Source organism: Gouania willdenowi, chromosome 9 (genome assembly GCF_900634775.1).
Source record: "Gouania willdenowi chromosome 9, fGouWil2.1, whole genome shotgun sequence".
Lineage (NCBI taxonomy): Eukaryota > Metazoa > Chordata > Actinopteri > Blenniiformes > Gobiesocidae > Gouania > Gouania willdenowi.
In genome coordinates this window covers 26,645,913-26,670,063 of record NC_041052.1, presented here as the reverse complement: position 1 = coordinate 26,670,063, position 24,151 = coordinate 26,645,913, and the positions used below count along the sequence as shown (strand labels likewise).

Genomic DNA, 24,151 nt, shown 5'->3' with positions numbered 1-24,151 from the left:
GGATCTTTAATGACTCCTATCTTACTTTTAAAACGGGTTTTTTTTTTGTGCGTAAAAACGCTTTGCTGCGCAAACATTCGGGATCCACAGTGTCTTTCCCCCATAGAAATCGGAGAAATTACTCAAATGTGTTACCTTTATCAGACGTATAAAGCTGGCATCGGAATGTTTATCATGTGTTGCTTTTTGTATGAGTGATGATCTCCTCTTGTCAAGTGCGCATCGAGCCAAGAAGCCTCTTCACTCTCTCTAAAGTGCAGAAAGTCCTTCTCTCTCAGTCACACGATAATCCAGGGTTTGTGTCACGTTTCACTGGTTTATACTCTTTTTTGCAAGAGACTTAGGTTATGACGTTGGACTCATGTTCATATATAAGGTTGAGGTTTGCGTAACGAGTTGTTGTTGTTATTTTTGTTTTGTTTTTTTACCCAACATATGTTGTGTGTTCGCTTGCTATTAAGTGCTTGAACAGAGCAGTGAAACATTTATTTTAGGCCTAATATCAAAATTCAATAACAAAGCTTTAATCTCACTCATTACCCAGCTTCTGAAGAAAGAGCGTGATCATAATAAACATAGTCAGGTATAAAGTCATTTCCTCCTGGGATAAATAATTTATCAGAATCAAGTATTTTTTAATTCTGATAAACTACAAACCGTGTTCTTTCAAAGTTGATCTGCATCTGCTGTTTTAAACAAAATAACCACGCTCTTCCTGTAGCTACACAAAGCCTGAACAAGTCGCATTTTCTTTGTATTAACACCGCCACAGGAACACAGAGTGAATGCAATAATTATTTTAAAGAATTAAAAAACATGCACGTTTGGAATATGCACAAAAACTGGTGCAATTATAAACAAAACTCACACAATCTATTGGAGAAAATTTAATTCAAATCAGAATACCCAGTGGCTCATATAGCTTCCAGGCAGCAACACATTCCTTAGCTCTACAAAAAGCCTGACAAATAAATAGTTGTTATGTATTGTTATTTTTTCTGAATTTTCTGTCATATTCTGTTTTTTTTTTTTTTTTTTTTTTTTGGTAACATTGTGAAACAGAATGCACTCAGTGTTTGATAGATCACCCACTAAAATAAAACAGGGCTTGAGGTTTTTCACCTATCTGATAATTCTGCAAGTAATTTTCAAACGGCCAATTTAACAATTTTTACGAGTTATTCCTTTGTGTGTACCTTGCAGTTAAGCATGATAATTTGCATGATAAAACAGAAATCTTTTGCTGGTCCCTTAATGATTTAGCTCCATAATTGTCCTTTTTACTTTGCTTCAGTCTCTCTGCTCGGTTACTCCATTCGAAGAATCACTTTTTATGTGTCCAAAAATATGCCATAAATAGTCTGCACCAAGGCTGCAGAATGGATCTGGAAGCCGGCCACAAATCTCCAAATTAAGATTGGGCTCAGTAAGGTTGACATTCAGGAGGATTTATTATTCCCGGTGCTCAAACGGAGGAATTTTTAACAAAATTATTAAGTGTGGTAATTTTGCCAACCATTTTTCAAAGATTAAATACCACATCCTTATGAACATAAGGGCTCCTTACAGAGATGGCCATAAGAAAGCTATTTTACCTGCACACATTTATCATTATTAGGGAGGCCTTGGCTACAAATAATGAATCCTTTAAACCTTGCACGTTTAATTCTGTTAGCAGAGCTGTGTTGCAAAACTAATTTCTAAGGCATTGGGCCGATGGGCAAAATATTCCAGTTAATAAGGTTGGTTCTCACTGCTGTGCTTAAACACTGTTATGAACACATACGCACACTCTTCCTCAGAGGGTCTTCGTGTATTGAAATTAATATTTCATTTTATCCCTACCACATTACTTTGTTGGAATAATAAAGATTGCACATGCTTAAGGAGCCAAAATTATACTGTGAATGCAGTGCAAATGAAACTCAAACTGAGACAACGACGAGGAGGACTGATTATCTCTAAAGGAGCGGTCATCTTTTTTTGAGAGATGGAAATTGAAATCAGTTCACCATTAGAGCAATGACACAAAAATCACAATCTGCATTGTATTATTTTATGAAATACCATCAGCACATCATTTGTTCTTATGACCTGTTTTCAAGGAGCTCAAGTATATAAATTCTCCTCATATCCTGCTGATATTAATAATAATAATAATATTAATATAATAATAATAATAATAATAATAATAATGCATCAATTTTATATAGCGCTTTATCATAGACACTCAAAGTCACTTTACAGAATTAAGGCATTATTCTTTCACTCCACACTTAGTGGTGGTAAGCTACTATTGTAGCCACAGCTGCCATGGGGCAGACTGAAGGAAGCGAGGCTACCATAGTGTGCCATCGGCGCCTCCGACCACCACCAACACTCACTCACACACTACATTCATACTAGGCAATGTAGGTGAAGTGCCTTGCCCAAGGACACAATTTCTGCTTTTGAATCCTAGTCTTGACCCTTTTTGTAGAGAGTTTGCATGTTCTTCCTGTACATCACTGTGTGTCCTCTAAGTGTACTTATGTTTCCCCACCCTAAAAAATAAAGCAATAATGCAGACATGTCAAACTCGTGATCTGCTGACCAAACCTAGGACTCTTCAGTGTCCAATCAGAGCTGCAGTATGTTTTTGCACAACTAAAATTTACATCATTCAATTCAACTTTATTTATATAGCGCAAATTACAGCAAAGTCATCTCAAAGCACTTAACAAAATATAAAGTCCCTAGTAAGAAAGAAAGAACCCAACAAGATCCACATGAACAAGCATTTAGCGACAGCGGGAAGAAAAACTCCCTCTTTTTGTTAAGAAGAAATCTCCAGCGGAGCCAGGTTCAGAGGTGGCAGCCATCAGCTTTGACTGGTTGGGGTTAGGTGAACAGACGGGCAAACAGAATAGGATAGATGGATAGTCCATCTGAGTGTCCCAGACTAGTTGAGCCACGAGCCATCAATCAGGAACCGCCACCTGAAACAGAAAAAAGAGCCCTCGGAGGGCGAGGAGAAGCCACAGACTGCAGGAAAAACATGATACACTATGATACACTCGTTCCTAGTGGTTAGGTTAACAATAAACGTCTTGCGGCATCCTCCATGCTCTGACATGTTACCACTACAGATGAGATTTCGTCTTGTGCTGGTCACACGTAATGATATATGGGGTGGACATCAGTCTAAATGGTATGAAGCAATGTGAGCAGTATGATGGGTCATGCAATGAAGAACAGAAGTGGGGGGTTGTCCACAATTCACGAACAACTGTGTCTGACTGGACATCATCCCATTGCAGCACATTAGAGCTATGTGGAGATGGTGGATTGTGTTTGAATATAATGTTGGTGTTTCTACTATATAATCTTAGTTTTTAGTTCCTATTTTTTGGTTTAGGGCTTTGATCCTAGTGGTTAGAAACTAGACTGGGAGCTGGTTCCAAAGGCGAGGAGCTTGGTAGCGAAATGCTCTGCCTTCTGTTCTATTTCTAGACACTTTAGAAACTTCCAGAAGACCATCAGACTGAGAGCGGTGTTGTTTCTGCTGGACGATAGGGCACTAACAGGTCTCTATGATATAGCTTTGTATGCTAACAGGAGGATTTAAACTCTATTCTAGATTTTACAGGAAGCTAATGCAATACAGCCAATACTGGAGAAATATGCTTGTTTCCTGTTTATACCTGTTAGTATTCTAGCTGCAGCATTCTGAATTAACTGGAGGACTTTTTAGTGAGTTATTTGGGACATCCTGAAAGTAGGGAGTTACAATAATCTAATCTAGATGCAACAAATGCATGGATTAGTATTTCAGCATTCACTCTGGGTCAACATATTCCTGATTTTAGAGATACTATGGAGGTGGAATAAAGCTATCCTTGTGATTTGTTTAATATGAGAGTTAAAAGATAAGTCAGCCTCAAATATACTATAAAGATATCATCTTTATAACAGTCTCACAGCAAAGTGTGTAATAACAACAATTGTCTACAAACAATATTGTATGCATTTTTCGTATGAGGCTCTTGGAACTTAAGATGCTTACAGTTTCTTCCACCCAGTTTTTTCAACGGGACGTCAGGTCACGTGACTGATGACTGATGATCACCCATTTCTGCTAAAAATTAAACGGGGAACTTGGGAACATTATTTCATGATGTTCATGTACATGATAAATAAAAATCCTTGAATTTTTACAGAAATAGGGTGAAATATCTTTTGAAATAAGTAAAAGTGCCTGTCCAAGAATATTTTTCTTACTTTATTAATCTAAAAATATTCATTGTTTTTAAGTGAAGGCACTAATTATTATTATTATTATTATTATTATTATTATTATTATTATTATTATTATTATTATTATTATTATTATTATTAATAATAATTTATTTTTTAAAGAAAAAAAACTTTATTTACATTGTTTCATCATTACAAGTTTTCATACAGTTTTAAACTACACTTTAGCCTTGAGGTGTGGAAATATATTCATATGTGAATTAATATAAATAATAATGATAGTAAAAAAAAATACATAAAACACATAATTCAGGGTTTTAAAAAGTAAACTCAAAATTCAATATCACTTCCCAGTAAAAAAGAAAAAATAGTCACTTCCGGTACTTTCTAAGCATGCTCGCTTTGCATAGCAACAAGATAAAGCATGATGAATATACATCAAAATGAACAAACTGCAGATCCTATACATAAACTGAATGAATGCTAAGAAAGTTAAAGGTACATTTCTCACGAGAAATGTCGTCAAAACAATTCTAAAGCCACAATCTATCTTGAAATAAGGAAATTTGCTACTAAAATGCTGTATATGGGATGTCCGCCATGTTTTTCATTGCAGACAAGGGACGGGGTCATCAGTCACGTGACCTGACGTCAGCCCGATGAAAGACTGAGCGGAAGGAAGAAACTTAAGCTATCTTACGTTCTAAGAGCCTCATACGTGAAATGCTTACAATATTGCTTGTGGACAAATTTAGCATTACACATTTTGCTCTGAGAACTGGGTTGCTTTTATAACCATGTTCGGGGCACAGGAAACATCGTGGAAAAGGACTCTGGTCAGACCACAAGAGAACGTTTTGCACTGAATAGAACTAATACTGCACTTTACCCTGAAAATACCATACCAACTGTGAAATATGGTGGTGGCAGCAGCATGCTGTGGGGAATGCTTTTCTCTACACTTGAGTAGAGGCTCGACTTGTTCCTTCTCGGGTTCTCAAGGATCTATTACACAGCAGAAATGCAGCAAAACAAGCACGCGCTGAGATCCCATGAGATTTTGTTGCGAAATATATGATGTCCAGCTGTTTGCTACACTTGCTAAATTGTGGAAAATTAGGATATTGTCCCAAAAAATGTTAGTGAGGGTTTATTTCATGCCATATACAGTACTGTAGTTATTTCCATTTCAGAAGGTAAAGCCTGTCATATTGTGTCATTTTACAATTTCATTTTTAAGAGAATGTACATTTCCGTCTTTCTGACCACCGGATTACCTTTGTTTGAGGAAGTGAATTTCCGTTTTCCGCAATCATTGAACGACCCTAAACATGCAGCCAGAGCGGAGCTTAATTTGGGCCAGATCTTGCCAGAGCAGGATCTGGCGCCTTCCAGATTTTGACCGGCACTTATTTGATTGGATCCTGCACCTTTTTTTTTTTTTTTCCAGCACCTCATTTGCTTTTAGGTGTTTTAATTACATTTTGAAGTATTATATTTGGACAGCTATGTCTTTTATTGAGTTGAAATCACTGGAAATGTCATTGTACACACAAAATTAATGGTAAAAACTAAGCGTGAGTGAGAGAGAACAAAGTCAGGCCACGCCCACGTTACGTCTAAAGTGTGATTTTGTGCAAAAATAGTTTCTCTGTCAGCTTGGAAGATGGTAGATAATGGCTTAAAAAAAAAGGCAGTTGGATTTAAAGAGCAGTTTTAAGCCAATAAGTGAAGCTAAGCTTGAGGTTCAGAAGTCCAAGGTTGTTTCTGTGGAAATTGTGGAGGAGAGCAGCAGCAGCAGCGTAACAGTAGCAGTATCTGCTGTGAAGATGCTAATGCAGGAGCAACAGACAGGACACAGGAAAACTATCCAGGGACATGCAGAGGACTCAGGGACAAAGAGAAGAGAAGGACACAACAGTTAAAGTTCTGCTATGGACATTGAGACCAGGGAAGTTTGGACAGAGGCTAATTTCAAAGCCAAGATGAGCAGCTACACTGGCTTATGAAAGACAAGGCAGGCCCCGAATATGGAAAAAAAGTTGCAAGGATGGTTCTCCATGGCTGTTTTTTTTGGCTATCTTGACAAATAAAAGGTAAGCAAGCATTTTATTTTCATTTTCTGTGCTGCTGATTCATTAGAGGAGTTATGGTGTAAACGTTTGTAAATATTTAGTATTCGTGACATTTGTCTCTCTCTTACTGCCGAAGCAACACCTGGCGTTTGTTCCGGGACCTCATGATTTATAAATTAAGCACTGAGCCAGAGCTACAGTGGAATGGTTTGGATCAAAGCGTTTTCATGTTAGAATGGCCCAGTCAGAGTCCAGACCCTAATCTAACAAAAAAATATGTGGCAAGGCCTAATGTTTACAGACACTCTACATTGAATCTGACTGAGCTGGAGCTATTTTGCAAAGATGAGTGGTAAAAAGAAGTGGCTCTACAAAGTATTGACTTCGGGGGAAAAATACTTTGCCTGTGCCAAAATGTGGAAAGGTTCAAGGGGTTATGAAACACTTTTAAAGCTAATTTAATAATAACTTTAATTAGTTTGATTCTACATCATCTCTGTATAACAGTAGTAGAGCTAACTGTTAACTTACGTAGATAAAGGTGATGCAGTAGCAGTTGAAGTGATATGCTTTCACATTAGAACAACCAACCTGCTACTGCTATTGAATGTGAAAGTGCCATTCGAAAAGTCTGAAAAAGTAATTTATATGATAACACAACAATTTGTTAATAATCATCTAGATAATCACTAGGATGTCATTTGCACTCAAATTGGTCATTTGTGTCATTATTATTTTGCAATTGTAATGGATCACACTAGTCCAATTGACTGGGCGGTATGTGGCCCATGAACTCAAATGAGTTTACAATGTATTAGTTAAATATAATGACCATTAAACTGACCCTTACCATCATCCTAATATAAGTCATAGAAGTTCCTGGAAATGAAACAAAATGTTTCATTGTTAGTCATTACGGTTTGTTGGTTTATTGGATCCTTATTAGCTTAAGTCTAACTATCAACCACTAACTGCATGCTGCGTTGAGTTGGGTTTGTGGGTTTGATGATGGGTTTCTGTACTGAAGGAAAGCTTTTGGCATAAATACAGAGTCGGCGTCATGGGCGGGCATTCAAGGGCCGTGCCCCTACTGATGGCCTACTGTGCCCCCCCCCACCCCACTCTTCCCATTCTACAGTAGGAGCCCTGGGACTCTCCACTTTTACTTCCTGCCCATCCATCCATCCATCTTTCTTCCGCTTAAACCGTTTCCGCGGTCACGGGGGGCAGCATCCCCAGTAGGGCGGGCCCCAGACTTCCCTCTCCCCGGCCACTTCCTCTAGCCTCTTCCGGGGGACCCGAGACGTTCCAAGGCCAGCCGAGAGACATAGTCTCTCCAGCGTGTCCTGGGTCTTCCCCGGGGCCTCCTTCCGGAGGGACGTGCCCTGAACGCCTCACTAGGGAGGCGTCCAGGGGGCATCCTAATTAGGTGCCCGAGCCACCTCCATCTGAAATTGTGCCCCCTTCATGCGTCTCACACACGGTTTCACAGGTAAGCCGCAAAGGAAAGCGACGTGAAGCAAAGCAGCAGTGGTTTTCAGCTCGCTCCGATAAACAAACCCTGTCACACGAACATTCAGTTAAAAATAATATTTGAATTGAAAACAGCTGGAGCAGACATGGGGTGCGTGTACCTGTCAGATGCTGAAGGCGAGTGTGCTCCAGCGTAGCAGAGAGCGAGGAGGGCGCAGACAGCGACAACTCAGAGCTACACAATCAAACAGGCCGTAAAGGACCATCAATCTTGAGGTCTAAAAACACATTGAGTTGTAATCATACCTTTCAGGTGATGTCACAAGCACTGAAGGAGCAGAAAGCGAGGAGAGGCGTACACACAGCGACAACCCAGAGCTGTCAGACATGGAAAGCGAGCTACAGGACAAAACAGTGATAATGTGCTGCCTATCGTAAGATGAAAAACATGCAGCTGAAATCATACCTGCTCCAGGAAGGCCATTGAAAGGCCATCAATGAATATAACAATCTGTTTTTAAATTCAAACCATATGAGGTTTTGATGCATTTTAACAACATTTAACCTGTGTCCACATGACAGAGCCACTCATTCCACCTTGTTTTGGACCATCTGCAACTCTTTAAGGTTGCTAATGGAAATGCTGGACCAGACCACAGAGCAATAGTCCAATTGAGAAAAAAACAGAGCTTGAATTAATTTTTGAACTGTTTTTAGTGAGAAATACTTTGCACACGTTTTAATAACACACAAAGCTCTTCCCATTTTAATCACCAGTTTTTGTAGCTGCTTGTCCTAGGATAGTCTCTGGTCTATTACAACACCTAAGAGTTTGACATATTCAACTTGTTTTAATGACATTTGATTTATTCCGAGCTCAAGTTTTGGTTCGAAACGTAAACAATGAGTCGCTCCAACTAGCTATGTTGTCTTTGAAACATTCAATACAAGTTTGTTATTCAGGATCCAGTTTACCAACAACTGCAATTCTCTCTCTAAATGAGAATTTACAATATTAATATTTATATCTTACAGATATACAGTTGAGTCATCTGCATTCATAACAATGCTAGCCTGGGCAAAGATTTGTGCATCTAGAAACTGAATTTGAATAGTTGGCAATGAATTTTCAAGTAACAACTTGAAATTGAATTTACTGTTTTGAAACTGAATTGGTAACTTGAAATTGTATTTTTCCTGTTGAAAAAGAAAATCATCTCAATACATTCCAAATATAAATATTGAAAATTCAAATTCACTGCACGCAATTCAATTTCACTATACGGAGACACACTTCCAGTTCACAAGTTTGAGCAATCAATCACTGATTCATGGAACTCCTGTTTACGTCTACATAAACTTCTTTACGGCCGTTGAGGGTGTGACCATAGATATCATGCAGTAAAGGCATCTATTATATATACCTATATAGCCCTGAAAAAACTTAAGACCAGTAAATTTGCATGGAAGTTATGTTTAGACTTTGCTAATAGACCGGCACCGTAGGGTTGGTGACGTCAGAGGTCATTTGATACAAACACGAGCTCCGAGGGCTTTTTGCCTGTTATGAGAGCGCGGTTGTACATAGTTAGTTATGGCTTTTTATTCCTTTGAACTTCATTTGCTGATGTTCCCTGACCACTGAGAACCACCGTGGGTTATGTTGCCCGACATTAGACGGTGGACGCGTTCCTGCATTAAAAGGGACATATCATGGTTTTAAATCCTTCCTTTTTTACATATAAATCATACAGTTGTGTCTATATAAAGCGGAACTGCAAATGCTCAGGTTCTGAATTCCTCATTATTATAGCTCCACAGGCCCCTTTTCTACCCCTTTCTGATGTGCTTCTGAGAGCAACTCGTTTTGGTGCGGCCTCTTTAAATGCAAATGAGACACTTCATACCCCGCCCCCTCTCGGTTCAACTCCACCCTGCTCGGCCATTTTTGTAGTTTGATAGAAGAGATACGGCTATGTAGCGGCGCATAAACTTTTTATTCAGAGGTTATTTACAAAATGTCAACAACGGAAGACTTGTCCATCCAGCCTTACATGTTCGAGCCAGAGTCTGACCCGGCGGAGCGAGATGAAAATGAAGATGATGAACCTGCAGAACCCAAACAAGTGAGCTAACACAAGCACCGAGCTAACGCTAGCGCCAAGCTAACGTCACAAAATGCATTTTAATACAGTCTTTTCGGAGACAAAAACGGCAAAATGAAATTACTAATGAAAACTTTAGACTTGGCGGGATGCGCTGGGTGCTCGGCTGCTTGGGGCGTCCTCGGATGTGTGTGTGGGGGCAATGGCTGCCTCTCAGCCTGGGATCTTGGGGGCGTCTAGGGGGTTGCTGGGCCGTTGGGTGGGTGGCCTGGGGCTCCCTGGCCCCCACTCTTTCTGCTGGCCTGGCTGCATCTGCGGGCCCGGGGCAGTTCCTGGGTTTGCGGTAGCGGTTTTTTTGCACATATACTGGTATACGATGCACTGGCACGCCTTTGGATGTGGGATAAAACTCATACTGGGCTTAACTTCAGACACGTTAATCCCAAATACCTGCTTTAGGTACTACCATTCACTCATTCCCCCTGTCCACAGCCACCACCATTATAGCTAAGCTTCACACTTGTCACTATACTGGCTTGATTACACAACATAATAAGCACAATATGTTCTACAACTTCACATCTCACCCTCACTGTAAAACAATCTATTCTTCCCCACCCTTTCTATTTCCTACCTTGAGTCTCTCCTCCCTGCTCCCTTTCCCCTCCCCCTCCCTCTCCACTAAGGTGTAACACTGCTCTCCCTTTTTATATCCTCCCTCTAATAAAATATGTCTTACCCTTCCTTAGGGAGGGCTGGTGATGGTCACAAATAAGCAATAAAATAAACCAATTTATTTTATTGCAATAACAAAACATGCATTGCTGTCTCATAATGATTGCACTTCTTGTAGTGTTGACCTTTGACAGCATGTGCAGACAAGAGAAAAAAAAAAAGCATCATTAGCTCACATACACACTGTGCAGCACTGATTCAAACATGTAAGTTGGACCACGTATAACTTATCTTAAGAATTACAGACAACATTTTCACATATTCATATTTTATCATCTAGTTCACTTGAAAACGTGTGTTGAACTGAAACGGCTCCAATGCCTAAGATGCCATTCTACTGTAACACAACACAGAAAGAAACGCAAAAATTACGCACCAACTCAATAAGACACAAGCGGAAAAGTGACTTACATTGCGTCGGACACTTAACTTGTTTGAATGGTGTTGTATTTATAACTGAAAAATCCTCAATTATCTTCTTTCTTTTGCTTTTTTCAGAGAGGGGGGTGTATGTGATTCGTGTAGTTCTGTCCAGATGACCCCGTGGCCAGTGACGTTGAGGGGTCATAGCGCATGCGCAAATTGCAATTGGGAACCTGTCAAAGTCTAAACATAACTTCCATATAAATGTACTGGTCTTAAGTTTTTTCAGGGCTATTTAGATATAGATAATAAATGTCTTTATTGTATGATATCTATTATCACACCCTCAACGGCCGTGAAGACGTTTTTGTAAATGTACACAGAAGTTCCATGAATCAGTGATTGATTTGTCAACCTTGCGGACCAGAAGTGTGTCTCCGTGTAGTGAAATTGAATTGCGTGCAGTGAATCTGAATTTTCAATATTGAATTTTTGGAATGTATTAAGATGAATTTTTTTCCAACAGGAAAAATACAATTTCAAGTTACTAATTCAGTTTCAAAACAGTAAATTCAGTTTCAAGTTGTTACTTTAAAATTCAGTACCAACTATTCAAATTCAGTTTCTAGTGGCACAAATCTCAGCCCATAAAAGATCATTTGCAAAAAGTGTACAGTAGTCCCTCGCTATAACGCGGTTCACCTTTTGCGGCCTCCTTTTTTTTACATGTATTTTTGGATGCATTTTTTCACAGCGTATTGACGCGCATTGTGTTCTGTGTCCTGATTGGCTAATGCTGCGTTCACCCACCAGTGACACATTTGAGTTTCACTGCCTGCTGAAGCGAGGAGCTGCGCTCCTTTTTCACCTCTCATAAACATAAACCACCAGTGAAAAAAGCCTGATGTCATTAGCTACAGAGAGAACTTTTACCTGCTACTACCACCTCCACACTGATTCTCCACGTCAAATCCTTCCTAGTCCAGTTCCGGTTATAAAAGCCGTGTCATACAGCTCCAGGTGGTCACACACAGCTTCTACTCCATGGTTGAATGGGTGAACAGGCCAGTGTCCATGTTGACATGACGTCATTGTCAACAAAGACTCTGCGTTCGGCATCAATGTCTGATCGCTAGCAATGTGACTCTGAAGTGCTGTAAGTTTGAAAACACGTTTATGTTTTAAAATCTACAAAGGTTTGAACTTTGAGAGTGTTTAAACAAGAGAGAAATGTTAATTTATGTCTAAGAAAAGTGTATAAAGTGTGTGGTGAGGTGTTTTACAGCCTTAAAACATGTTTAATAATTGTAAAAAATCAAGCTGACTACTTCGTGGATTTTGCCTATTGCGGTTATTTTTAGAACGTAACCCCCGCGCTAAACGAGGGACTACTGTATATAGAAGTGGTTCAAGACAACTTCTCTGAGGGTGTTATCCATTCATCCATCCATCCATCCATCCATCATTTTCGCTCTCTACTTTCTCTCGTCTTTGTTTACAGAGAATTAGAGTCAACCCCAGCTGGTTGCAAAGCAATTACCTGCATTCAGCAGTCAGATCAAATCTATCACAAAAACAGCTTTCTACCACCTAAAAGACATCTCCAGAGTGAAAGGTTTAATGACTCAGAAAAATCAGGAGAAACTGGTCCATGCTTTTATCTCCAGCAGACTGGACTTTTGTAATGGTTTTCTGACAGGATCAATTCCCCAAAAGAGAATCAAACAGCTACAGCTGCAGCTCGGGTCTTAACCAGAACAAAGAGGTCAGAGCACATTACTCCAGTTTTAGAATCATTACACTGGCTCCCAGTCAGCCTCGGAATAGACTTTAAAGTTGTGCTGCTGGTGTATAAATCTGTGAATGGGTTTGGTCCAGAACACATCAGTGAGATGTTAGTCAGGTTTGAACCCAGCAGGTCTCTCAGATCTATGGTCACAGGTCAGATAGTGGAGACCAGAGCTCACAGTAAACATGGTGATGCTGCGTTGAGTTGTTATGCTGTAAAGAAGTGGAACAAATTGCCAGCAGAGCTGAAATCAGCATCTAATGTGAACATTTTTAAATCAAAGTTAAAGGCACTTTTTTCCTCTACTGCGTATGATTGAGATTTTTTGGTCGTGTTGTTAATGTAATGTGTTTGTTGATGATCTTAAATGATTTAAATTATGTTCGTATAGATTTTAAGCTGTTGAATGTTTTCCGTTGCACTTTTTGATCATGTAAAGCACATTGAGTTGCCTTGTTATGAAATGCGCTATACAAATACATTTGCCTTGCCTTGTCTTAACTATATTCAGTCCTGCGAGTAATTTAAAATCACTGTTTATCCTACAGCGGTGCTGTTTTTGGCTCCGCGCTATTCTCCTCTGTACTTAAGTCAGTCACTTAGCGCCTTGATCCCAGTTACGCACACTGAGTGGAGCGGCCCTGAAATGTGGGCGTTCCCATTCAAATCTGGCCTTACACGCATTCTCCGGGAGACTTAAGTTCTTTTCCTCTTACGCGCTTCTGAACCTGGAATAAGTGCAGCGCCCCGAGAAGGTGAAACATTATATTGCCCTAGAAGTTTGAACTTAGTTACAATTGAAGCCACACGGAATCTATTGTAAAAGACACTTCCCGAAAGAACATATCCAAACTGACACTGTCATGCTGCCGCAGGGGGTGGTGAGGGGGTGGCTACAAGCATGCCAATAAATTGACCATCAGTATTTCTAATATGTTCACTTTTACCAGTTGTAGACGGGACAAAATGTGTTACATTTCATTATGTTTTATCCGTGCTGCCCACTCCTTTTCCTGGGAGGGCGGTGGGTGCTGCGTCGCGCAGCTGATCAGCTGTGCACGTCGCGCAGCTGATCAGCTGTGCACGTCGGCTGCAGCTTGTTACAATGAAACTCTGACAGACATCAGGCTGATGTCCAACTATTTTAACACTGTGTACAACGTAAAGTCACAGTTTGATCCACTACAAGAGTAAATTACAAATGAAACATTGATGACAGATGATGATGATGATAACTAATGTGCATGTGCTTTGATCATTTCTGAATGCAGGAATGTAAGAAGTTAAAAAAAAAAATCAGGGTTTCCACACAAACAAACATTAATCTGTCATTAGTATGAGGGGAAAAAAAAAAGATTTTAACTGTGGTTCGGACAGAAGAATGCGGCCGATCCTCACACTGATCAAATCAGCCTGTTACATTGTTTATCAATGAAGGTGTTTCAAATTAAAAGTACACGTTTTAATGACATTTACAAGCGTTGGGAAAACTAGGTTCCATGCTTCAGACCTCCTTCATTCACACGCTTTTGGTTGATTTACGCATGGTGGGCGTGTCAGGAACCTGGACCGGAGAATACGCGTAACTGCAGGCACATAAAAAAGTGCTTAAGTCCAAACCGGAGAATAGGACTCAATGTGATGCGATTCATTGATGTGACAATGATTTGATTTTGTTTAATGCGATTCAGTTCGATAAGATTCATGATGCGATTCAAAACCGGTCAACACAATACAAATAATTTACAAGCCCAAATCTGATGTCTAAACATGTCCTCTGTATTTCCCTGTAAAGGATGAATTTGACATTTGCTCTTTTCCATGAAGTAAACCAATAAATACAACTTAAAAAGAAGATGCTATTAAATATGGTACAGACAGATTACTATTTTATTCCTCATAAACACTAAATCATAAACAAATTTTTTTTTCATTACTTTTGTTTTTTTATCATTCTCTACTTACAATACATTTATTTCTTCTTGGCTTCTTGATGAAAAAAAAAACTGGACCAACAGTCATTTTCTCAGGTCATTTTACTAATATTGTTCTCTATCTGTAATTTTACAAAACTTTACAAAAAACTAAAACTTTGTGGAAATAACTTTATCATAATACGATGCGCATACTACTGCCTGCCAGACTGATTTGCTTGAGCTGACACTTTTCTCATTGGCTAACTGAGCAGTGAGGGAAAGAGATTAAAACAACTGTTGAATTCATCAACAATTCATCATGCTGCTAACGTATTTTATAGTAGCGCTGCATTGTTTGCAAATCGCAGATGTCTTGTGCAGTTTTCCATCTTCCTTCTTAAAGTATCTCCAAGCTTCGAAAAATGGGTGAATTGTAGGCATGGGCGTCATGATAAATAAAGACAATACATGGATTAATGAAACTAGTATAAACAGGTCCCTTACAAACACGAATACATTTGAATACATCATCACTAGACACATTAAAAAAAAAGGCTACAATAGCTGCTGACTCAAAGAGCTCAGGGGCTGATATTTTATGGAATATATTTGTGCATGTGGGTGACTCTATTAGTGTTATTGTATGGAATTAATTTATTTTCTGACTTAAGATTATTTTCTAAAAAAAACATGAAAAGCAAAAACAATTCCAATAGTGTTTTTACTGCTGCTGAATCTTGTTTATTTTTTATTATCCGATAATGAGTTACTTAAAGTTATGGTTGATAAATATCTCTCTGATTTCCTATAATTAAACCAGATCAAGCTTGATGATTGAATTATTCAGGATATTTTGGTGTAATAATCACAATAATTATATTACTGTCTCACGGGGCCAAGTTTGTCTTGTGAACACGTGAAGATGAATAGTGACATTAGTATTTATTTATGCTAAGATTTATTTCACACAATGTGTGACATGTTAGCTTGTATCCTTCCACACAGTGTACATATACAGGTATATATAGTGTCAAATCTGACCCCAAACAAGTGGTTCGCGTTTGGGGTGTTATGTGTTGGTGGGTTAGCTTGGCTTAGTTAGCTTTAGTTGAGTTTCCAGTTCATAATCGTTGCTGCAGGTACATCTCTGTCACCGTGTTTGTGGGAACCTGGGGTGGATCTAGCAGAGGATCTTGGACTGGTTCATTGTTTAGTCTTAACCAAGTAGCGGCCCACGATGTACCTTCAGGCAACCGTAACGAGCACCTCCGTCTGTGTGTGTGTGTGTGTGTGTGTGTGTGTGTGCGTGTGCGTGTGCGTGTGCGTGTGCGTGTGTGTGTGTGTGTGTGTGTGCGTGTGTGTGTGTGTGTGTTCTGCTCCAGAGAATAATAAGTTGTTGATGAACAACTTGGGAGCAATTTTGTCCCATGGAACAAGGTTTTTAGGGGTCTTCTTGGCTAAATTGTGGGACAAGTGGCCCGTTGCCCTCACTAATTTCCGACATGGACATTTATCGTTTCTATCGTGGGATGACATATTCTTACCAGTGAGAATGTTTTTGACGATGTATATATTCAATTAGCTCAGGTTACTGCTCTGCAGCAGTGGAAGCCAGTCTATCTGCAGACTGCTTGGTAGCTCTCCCTTCCTGCCGTTCCCTAGGAAAACAGCTGTGAATAATCATATGCACCATACCTTCAATTAATTGCCCACAGAGTATCTCCCTGAATCACCTCCTCCGATTCTCCCTTCCTGTTAACGCATGCACACATTACAGAGGCTTTATGTATTTCATAAATCAGCTTTGTCTGTTTTTGTCTGCCCCTTATAAAGTACATTAATCAAATCCTTACAAATACACATCAAGTAATAGTAAGCTATTAACTTAATGTTAAAAATTCCCACGTTAAAAATAAAAAAATAAAACTAATGATCAGAAACCCAGTTGACTCTTTCCAATGGTTCCATGCTGGACAAGCAATGCTTCTGTTACATAAAATACAACGTTAGCCCATTCCTAACATTAAAGTGGCAGTATTATGAAAAATTCACTTCATAATGGTTTTGCTACAGTGATATGCATTCCTTTAGCCTCATTCAGAGAAGTTGAAAAAGTGCCGTTTCCTCCCTCCCTTGTTATTACTCATTTTGTAAAAAGTCAACTCCAATTGGGCACCCAAATATTAGGTCATAAGGGGGAAACTCCTCCTCCTGACAATCCTGGCTCCTCCTACCCTACATAAGAATGTGACAATGTGAGCTTCTCTCCCTCAAACTACCTCGCAGGTGAAACAAACTTCATTTTAATATAGAATATACGTTATACTTTATTGTCATATACATACATGCACAAAATTTGTTTTCTGCATTTAACCCCTCCGTGAGGAGCAGTGGGCAACCATGGTGTAGCACCCAGGGAGCAGTTGGGGTTAATATACTATATAAGGGGATGATCAACATCCCACAGGACAAGGGAGATTTGAACCAGTGAGCCTATGATTACAAGCCTGCTTTTTTATACACTAGTCCCTTTATCCACAGATAGTATATTTACGTTCAGTATATAGATTATCCAGTATATAGATAAACCGAAGCGTAGTGTGATCGTCCACAATCAGTTCCATTTTTAGTGGCTTTTATAACGCCTCATATCGGCTTTGACATGATCTGACGTGTTTGTGACCCAATGCAACTGTAGGACAAAACAAATGATTATTACCCTAAATTGACTATTCCTTTGGTGAGAAGAAGTGACGATGACAAGAAAGCGACTGTTAATCAAAGTTCATGGAACTGTGCACGGAAACAAGGCCACGCGTCACAACAGCTAACAGCTGATTTTGGCTCTTACCTCAGAAATGTCTGTCGCCCAAAGAATAACAATGACCCATTGACTTATATCAATGCGACTCGATACGACCTTGTTATGTTCCACGATGCGCATGCACAAAAAATAGAGGCGTGGCCTCTGGTAGATTGGCAGAGGCAGGGGAGGAAGTGGAGCAGTTTAGGGAAGGATATTGAGACGTTCGCTTTTGAATTTTCTCTCTCTCTTTTCATCCTCTGGATATGAGCTTTAACATTCCGCTGAGTGTTTGAAACAGATGACAGACTCTGCTGCTAATGTGATAAACACACACCCTGAAGCAGCGTTTGTCAGACTAAACAATCACAATATCTGCTTAAATAGCAATGTCTTTTACTGAAATATGGAGTTTTTTTTGGCTGAAAACAATAACAAGAGTGTGTGGATAGCAAAAGAAAATTGCTATGGTAATAAAGCTGTTGTGTGAAGTCTGCGTCTACAGACACGCCCACTCATGCACAGTGACGTGCTGTGACCACTAGGGTTGGGTAGGCACATTGCAAATCGAGACCACCAAAAACAATTTCATATGTTTCTGCTGTAAAGTGTTAATTTAATTCAATTCAACTTTATTTGTATAAAGTCATCTCAATGCGCTTATCAAAATTTAAAATTCATAAAAAGAAAAAAAAAGCCAACAAGATCCACATGAACAAGCATTTAGCCATGTAACAAAATCAACATCATAAACACCATTAAAGAAACATAAACAATTATTTAATATAGCCTCCATACTCTCCCAACAAGATATATCTCATGACACGGCAGCGCATCCATTGTTTGTGTTGGAAACACAGAAACATGGAGAAAATGACAACAACAACTCGGAACAGCCTCAGTGAGGGGCATCCACAATCCTTCCTTTCACTGTTAAAAATACGAACAACGTTCTGACCTTACCTTTGCTAAAGGCCTGGTAGCTCAGGTGTTGGTCTCCCATATTTTAAAAGCTGTTGTTTTTCCTCAAAAAAAAAGTTTCTTTTTCGTCTCTAGCGCTGTCATCCTTCCTGTAGTGTTATCCCGCGGTTACGTCCAAAGGCAGCGTAGAGAGCTGCCTTTGGACGTAAATGGTTATCATCTTGGGGAACTGACTGGGCATGCGCAAAAACATAAAAACACGCTATGGGAACAGAGGCAGAGCAGCAATGTGCTTTTGGGAGAGGGCGTGGCCTACTCCGGCTTTACAGCGGAGTGAGACTGCAGCCGTTCCAGGAAATAGCGCTGTTTAGTAATTTGGGCTATGAAACGCACAAAATGCGGACACAAAAGTGACTTTTCAGGGGGCCGAAACTCTGGAAAACAGGCGAGGTTGAGAAAATAAACCTTAAATAATATGTTGTTGGGGTTCTTAGAACAAATGGAGGTGGGTGAAAAATAACATATTACTGGACCTTAAAGAATTGTACAGAAGTACCATTAAAGTTTCAGTGAAATAAGTAACTTTCATTATTTTTAGATGAAATTCCAAAACTAACTAAAACTAATTTTGCAGCCAAATGGAAACAGTAACAGTGATAGTCCAACTCAAAGACAAACAGCAAAGCTATAATTGAAACAATCAGACAATTACAATAAATCATCAAATTGACCTAAGACTGAAACAGAATACCAGAGAATTTACTCAAGCATTAGAAGAAGACGACCAAACAGCACGGTCCCAGGTCCGCCCCAGGAGTCAATCTGGGCCCTCCTGCTGTGAGGTCAAAGCAACAACCACAACTTAACTGTGTTTCATTATTGTGGACAAGATTTAAGCCTAAGTCTGCTCCGTTTCCCAAAGTAAACAAAGACAATTTAGTGTATAGAGCTCCAAGCAAACCTTTATTAGCATCATTGCAGCACACAATCCACATTTTTATAAAAATGCAGTTTTTTTTAAATATGCATTTTATTACACTTATAAACAAGATTGTGTGTGAAAATTGTCAAACTGATGTAAAGACCTCAGTATCTGATGAAATATGAGACTTTATCTAACTAAAGAAAAATTGAAAACTTGAAAGGCAGACTGGACCATAGAAAAAAGGTGTTTATTACATGTGATATCAGAGACAGGGAAAACAAGTTACCACATGGTTGAATATGACCCAGTTAAGACAGAGGGAGGATTCAATTCACAGCAGCAACACATTTTTCATCCTTGACCTTGTTTCTGAAAATTATGAGAAAGTACTTTTTAAAAAATAAAAACAACTGGTTGTAAAGGAGAGCCACTATTGGGTCGAGGGTGACCTTCAACAAGGGTTAGGTTTATTGATTCATTGTCTTTACTTATGGAGATTGCATGTGAGTTAAAATAAGTTTCTTTAATGATTTTAAAGACACTTTACAACACATTTTCCACAGTTAAGTAATACAATAATAACTTAATAAATATTATTTAGTTAGGAATTGTTTATTTTTCTTTCCAATTTTGTGTGTTTTTAAATAATCTTCGTGTCTGAAGACACATGTTGCATGTACTGCATCATGCCACTAAGATGCAATAGCAACATTATTTATTTCTAGCAGCTTACACTGCAGCACTGAAAAGTAAACAAATTGCTGTTTAGTGATATGAGGTAGAGTATTTTATCTTGTAGATAAGTAACAACCCCCAACATGTCTATTATTTAAGGTCGTCTTTTGCAAAGTAGTCCCTGAGCTTATTTTGCACCAATGCAGTTGGTGAAAAATGAGCACAGTGCATTAAAGCAGTGTTTCTCAACCTTTTTCATCCAGTGTACCCCTTTTCATCTATCTTAACGTGAGTACCCCATAGTTAATGTTATTTGTTGTTTATTTGTGTAAGCAGGTTTGTCTAAATGCATTTGTGTGTCTGGTCCAACATTAACAATGGATTTTTAAGACTTTTTCTACCCCCTGAGATGTGTTCAAGTAGATACACATACCCTGAGGGTTTTTTTGTCTGGAGAAAGTTCAAAGGCCCTGTTATGATGTAAAACGCCACTAGAATGAACAATTACTAGTACAGTGTGCGTCGGAAGTATGTATTCATGTGGGAGCTTAAGTAGAGTTATCAATTATGGCCAAATGAGTATGTGTTTGAAGATTGGATGTACAAAGAGGTGTACATACTCTGTAGTGTTATAAAGGGGTATATGTGCTGGTGCAAAGTAAAATAGTGTGTGCGATTGATAAAGCTTGCACCAATGCTGGTTGAATCTGATAAAAGACATCATTTTGTACAAATAAAACTATTTATTTAGCATTTCTTAGTGCAGGGGTGATTATCATCCAAGGTTTGTAGTTAATATACAAACAGATGTAACTTAGCAAGCAGACTGAAAATAACTTAATCTATAAATCATGTGTGAGGCTCACACTTCCAGAGGAAACATGGTGTGTGTGTGTGACTCGCTACTCCTCCGTGGGCTCGCACACACGCACGTGCTACAGCCGCGCACATGCACGCACTCAGCGACTCACATCAGTTTGAAATGCGTGTGTCTCACGCCCGATCAGAGAGACTTGAGAGCTTTGCTAGTATATCAGTGTGAGCGCGGCTGCTCAGACGGCCCTCCGCCCCACTCTGGTCTAACCCTCCGTCCGGTGTAACCCACATTGATTCCACGGTGATTTCAAAATAAAATGAAAATAAACGTTTTGAAACGTAATCACAAAATAAGGAACAGTCAAAAAGTTTCCTCAAAAGAGAAGTCCAGAGGAGCTCAAAACTTGTGAAAGAGCCTTAAGCTATCTTCCTCTCTCTCTCACTCGTGTCTGCTTGGCTGTGAGCGCTCACGTCCTGTGCATGCTCACGTAGCTACTCAAGCTCTTCAACGATTGGCTCTGGCCGCACACGTGACTCTAGCTCTCCACTGTGATTGGCTCTGGTACGCACCGGAGCGGAGCTGTGCAGTGACTGTCTCTGGGCGTACACGTGACAAGTGGCGTTGCTTCGTGCTCATGGTAGAAAATTTTATGAAATTATTCGTTAACTGTAGCATTGCAGTACAAACTAATCTGACTTTGCACAGCTTTGAACCAATGTTGCAAGTATGAGCTCTGTCTGTCACTGAACACCAGAGATATTTGAGACAGACAGACACACAGACATACAGACAGACAGAGATTCTTTGCTTTTATAGATAGATGTCACCTGTCAGCAGAATCTGTTCTCTTACCGGTCTTCTTCCACAATACAGTATAGTATATTTTTTCCTCACATCATTCAGTAATGGGCAAAATGTAGTTTCTATTCCGTGTTTTGTGCAGACATTTGCAGGCTAACCATCTCTCCCATTGCAGTGTCCAGTGATTGTAACCACCGTGTATGTAATGAAGAGGCTCCCCCCCCATAATGGATAAAATATTACACCTGTCAGATATTTGTTTTAAATGAAAGTAAACAATTATGAGTGTAGATTGATTAGTTCTCCTCCTGCTGTATGATCCCGAGAGACTGAATAAGACACAACCCTTGTATTTAAAAAATTCACATTGACACCCTCTGATCATGTATTCTCACTTGTCATATCTCTGTGTTTTTGGCTAAACTGACGAAAGTGTGCCTGTATTCAGAAAACACGTTATTTCGCCACGGTGTCATTAATTGTGTTTTTCTCCACTGTCTGCCATTTGTGAGCATGTCTTCTGAGCTTTACTGATAATGGATTTTTGAGTTCAGCCGACACGCCTCTCTTTGGCTCAAACACAGCTTTGATTGATTAAGCGAATACCATATCCAATGTGTTAAAACGTGGGCACACAGTGAGGTAGTGGTTAGCACATCTGCCTTACAGCAAAGAAGGTCCTGGGTTTCACGCCCTAGGGTGGACACTGGTAATTTCTGTGTGGTGTGTGCGTGTTCTTCCCATGCTTATGTGGGTTTTCTCTGGTACTCCGGCTTCTTCTCACAGTCCAAAAAAAATACTTTAGGTTGATGGGAGTCTAGATTGTCTGTAGCTCAAACTGTGGAGATAGGCACACGCGACTAGTGATTGACCGATACATCGGCTGGCCAATACTATCGGTCGATTTTTGTGTTTTTAACATCGGCATCGGTCGATGTGGGCTGCTGCTTTCGTTGATCTGTATTATTTACAGAGAGCAGAAATATTTTTTACTTGTTCTTGTTCCACCTCACCTTTGTTAATTTCAATAAATGTTCCTTTTTAAAAATTTGAGAATTGTACCATTTGTTTTCATCATTGTGTAATTTTTATGATATAAATTGAGGGAGTAAAAGTGGTATTGGCTCCAAATATCGGCTCAAGAAAATCGGCAGCCCATGTCGGTCATTGGCTAAGGCTGAAAAAAGTCAGTATCGACCCTAAAAAATTCCATATCGGTCTGTCCCTGCACACGACCCTTAAAAGCAGCAAGTGAGTTGGAAACCCACAGAATCGATCAAGCTGGAGCTCTGTTTTCTTTATGGATATTTGAGCCTCTTTCTTGTAATAAAGCCCAGTAGCAGATGATAAAGAAGGTTAATAGAAGTCTTTCAGCTTCCTTGGTTAAGAAAAAGCTGAACCAAGTCAATTTACTCAGTAAATTGCCCAGAACAATGATTGGAATACTCAAGAGTTGAAATAATCGATAACTGCAGTCCAATTATAAAGCAGAATTGATTTCAGCTTCCAAGGAAAACCCTAAAGAAAACAACTTCCCACTCGCGCTTCAGAGGATCATCTGGAAGTGGGGACACAAGGGAGAAAACAAACTTCTGCTCCAGGGTCAAAGCTGACAGCTTCTGAGGAGAAATCAAAACAGCCGACATTGTCTGTCGTGGGGGGGAGGCCCTGTCGGACTTCAAATGCGAGGCCCTGCTCTTTGACATGGATGCACAATTGCACATGAATAACAGTCATACGGATATGGCTATTCTAGTTCGACTGCACGTATAATCCTGCTGCAATTTGTTTTTATCAAGTACAGTAATACAGCATAATCATACACATAGTCTCAGCTATGAATTTTTATGTCAAAGGGGGAAAAAATCAACTGAATAACGAGTTGCTTTACATTAACTCAGCCCAGAGACATAAATTTTGGCATCTTGACGTTTTAAACAAGTAGGTTAGGACACTTTTCAGTTATAAGATACGTTATTTTTCATTACAACGATACACAACATATTTACTGCTTTTTACTCTAAAAAAAATGAGATGGACTCACCATGCATAAATTGCGCAGAAACGGATCATGTCAGAGTAACTTTCCTTGCCTTCTTGGCCGCAAACACAGCAATAAGGTCTTTATAATCTAGTTTGGATGCAATGTCCTTTTCAATGGAAAGCAGGGCAAGCCCGCACAGTCTATCCTGTGACATGGAGGTGCGTGAATAGTTTTTAATCAGTTTCAGCTTTGAAAAGCTTCACTCACCCGATGCCACCGTTAATGAAAAAGTCAATAGGATCTCAGTTTGGGAACGTTCCTTCAATCACTTTGATGTAACGAAGTGCTGTAGTTTTTCCCTTTGGGATTATCTCTCAAAGTATCCTCAACTCAGCAGCAGCAGACATGTTAGCATTTCCCTTCAGTGAGGCATAATGATGTAAAACAAGGAAAAACCCAAAAATGTGTTGAAATTTGTTGGATTTTTATTTATTTATATATATATATATATATATATATATATATATATATAT

The 24,151-nt window shown here is 39.4% G+C and overlaps 1 protein-coding gene across 1 annotated transcript in view; it reads left to right on the top strand.

The window, feature by feature from the left end:
- The window catches only part of npy8br (neuropeptide Y receptor Y8b), a 30,845-nt gene that overhangs the window by 279 nt on the left and 6,415 nt on the right, over positions 1 to 24,151 (top strand). The window lies entirely within an intron of this gene.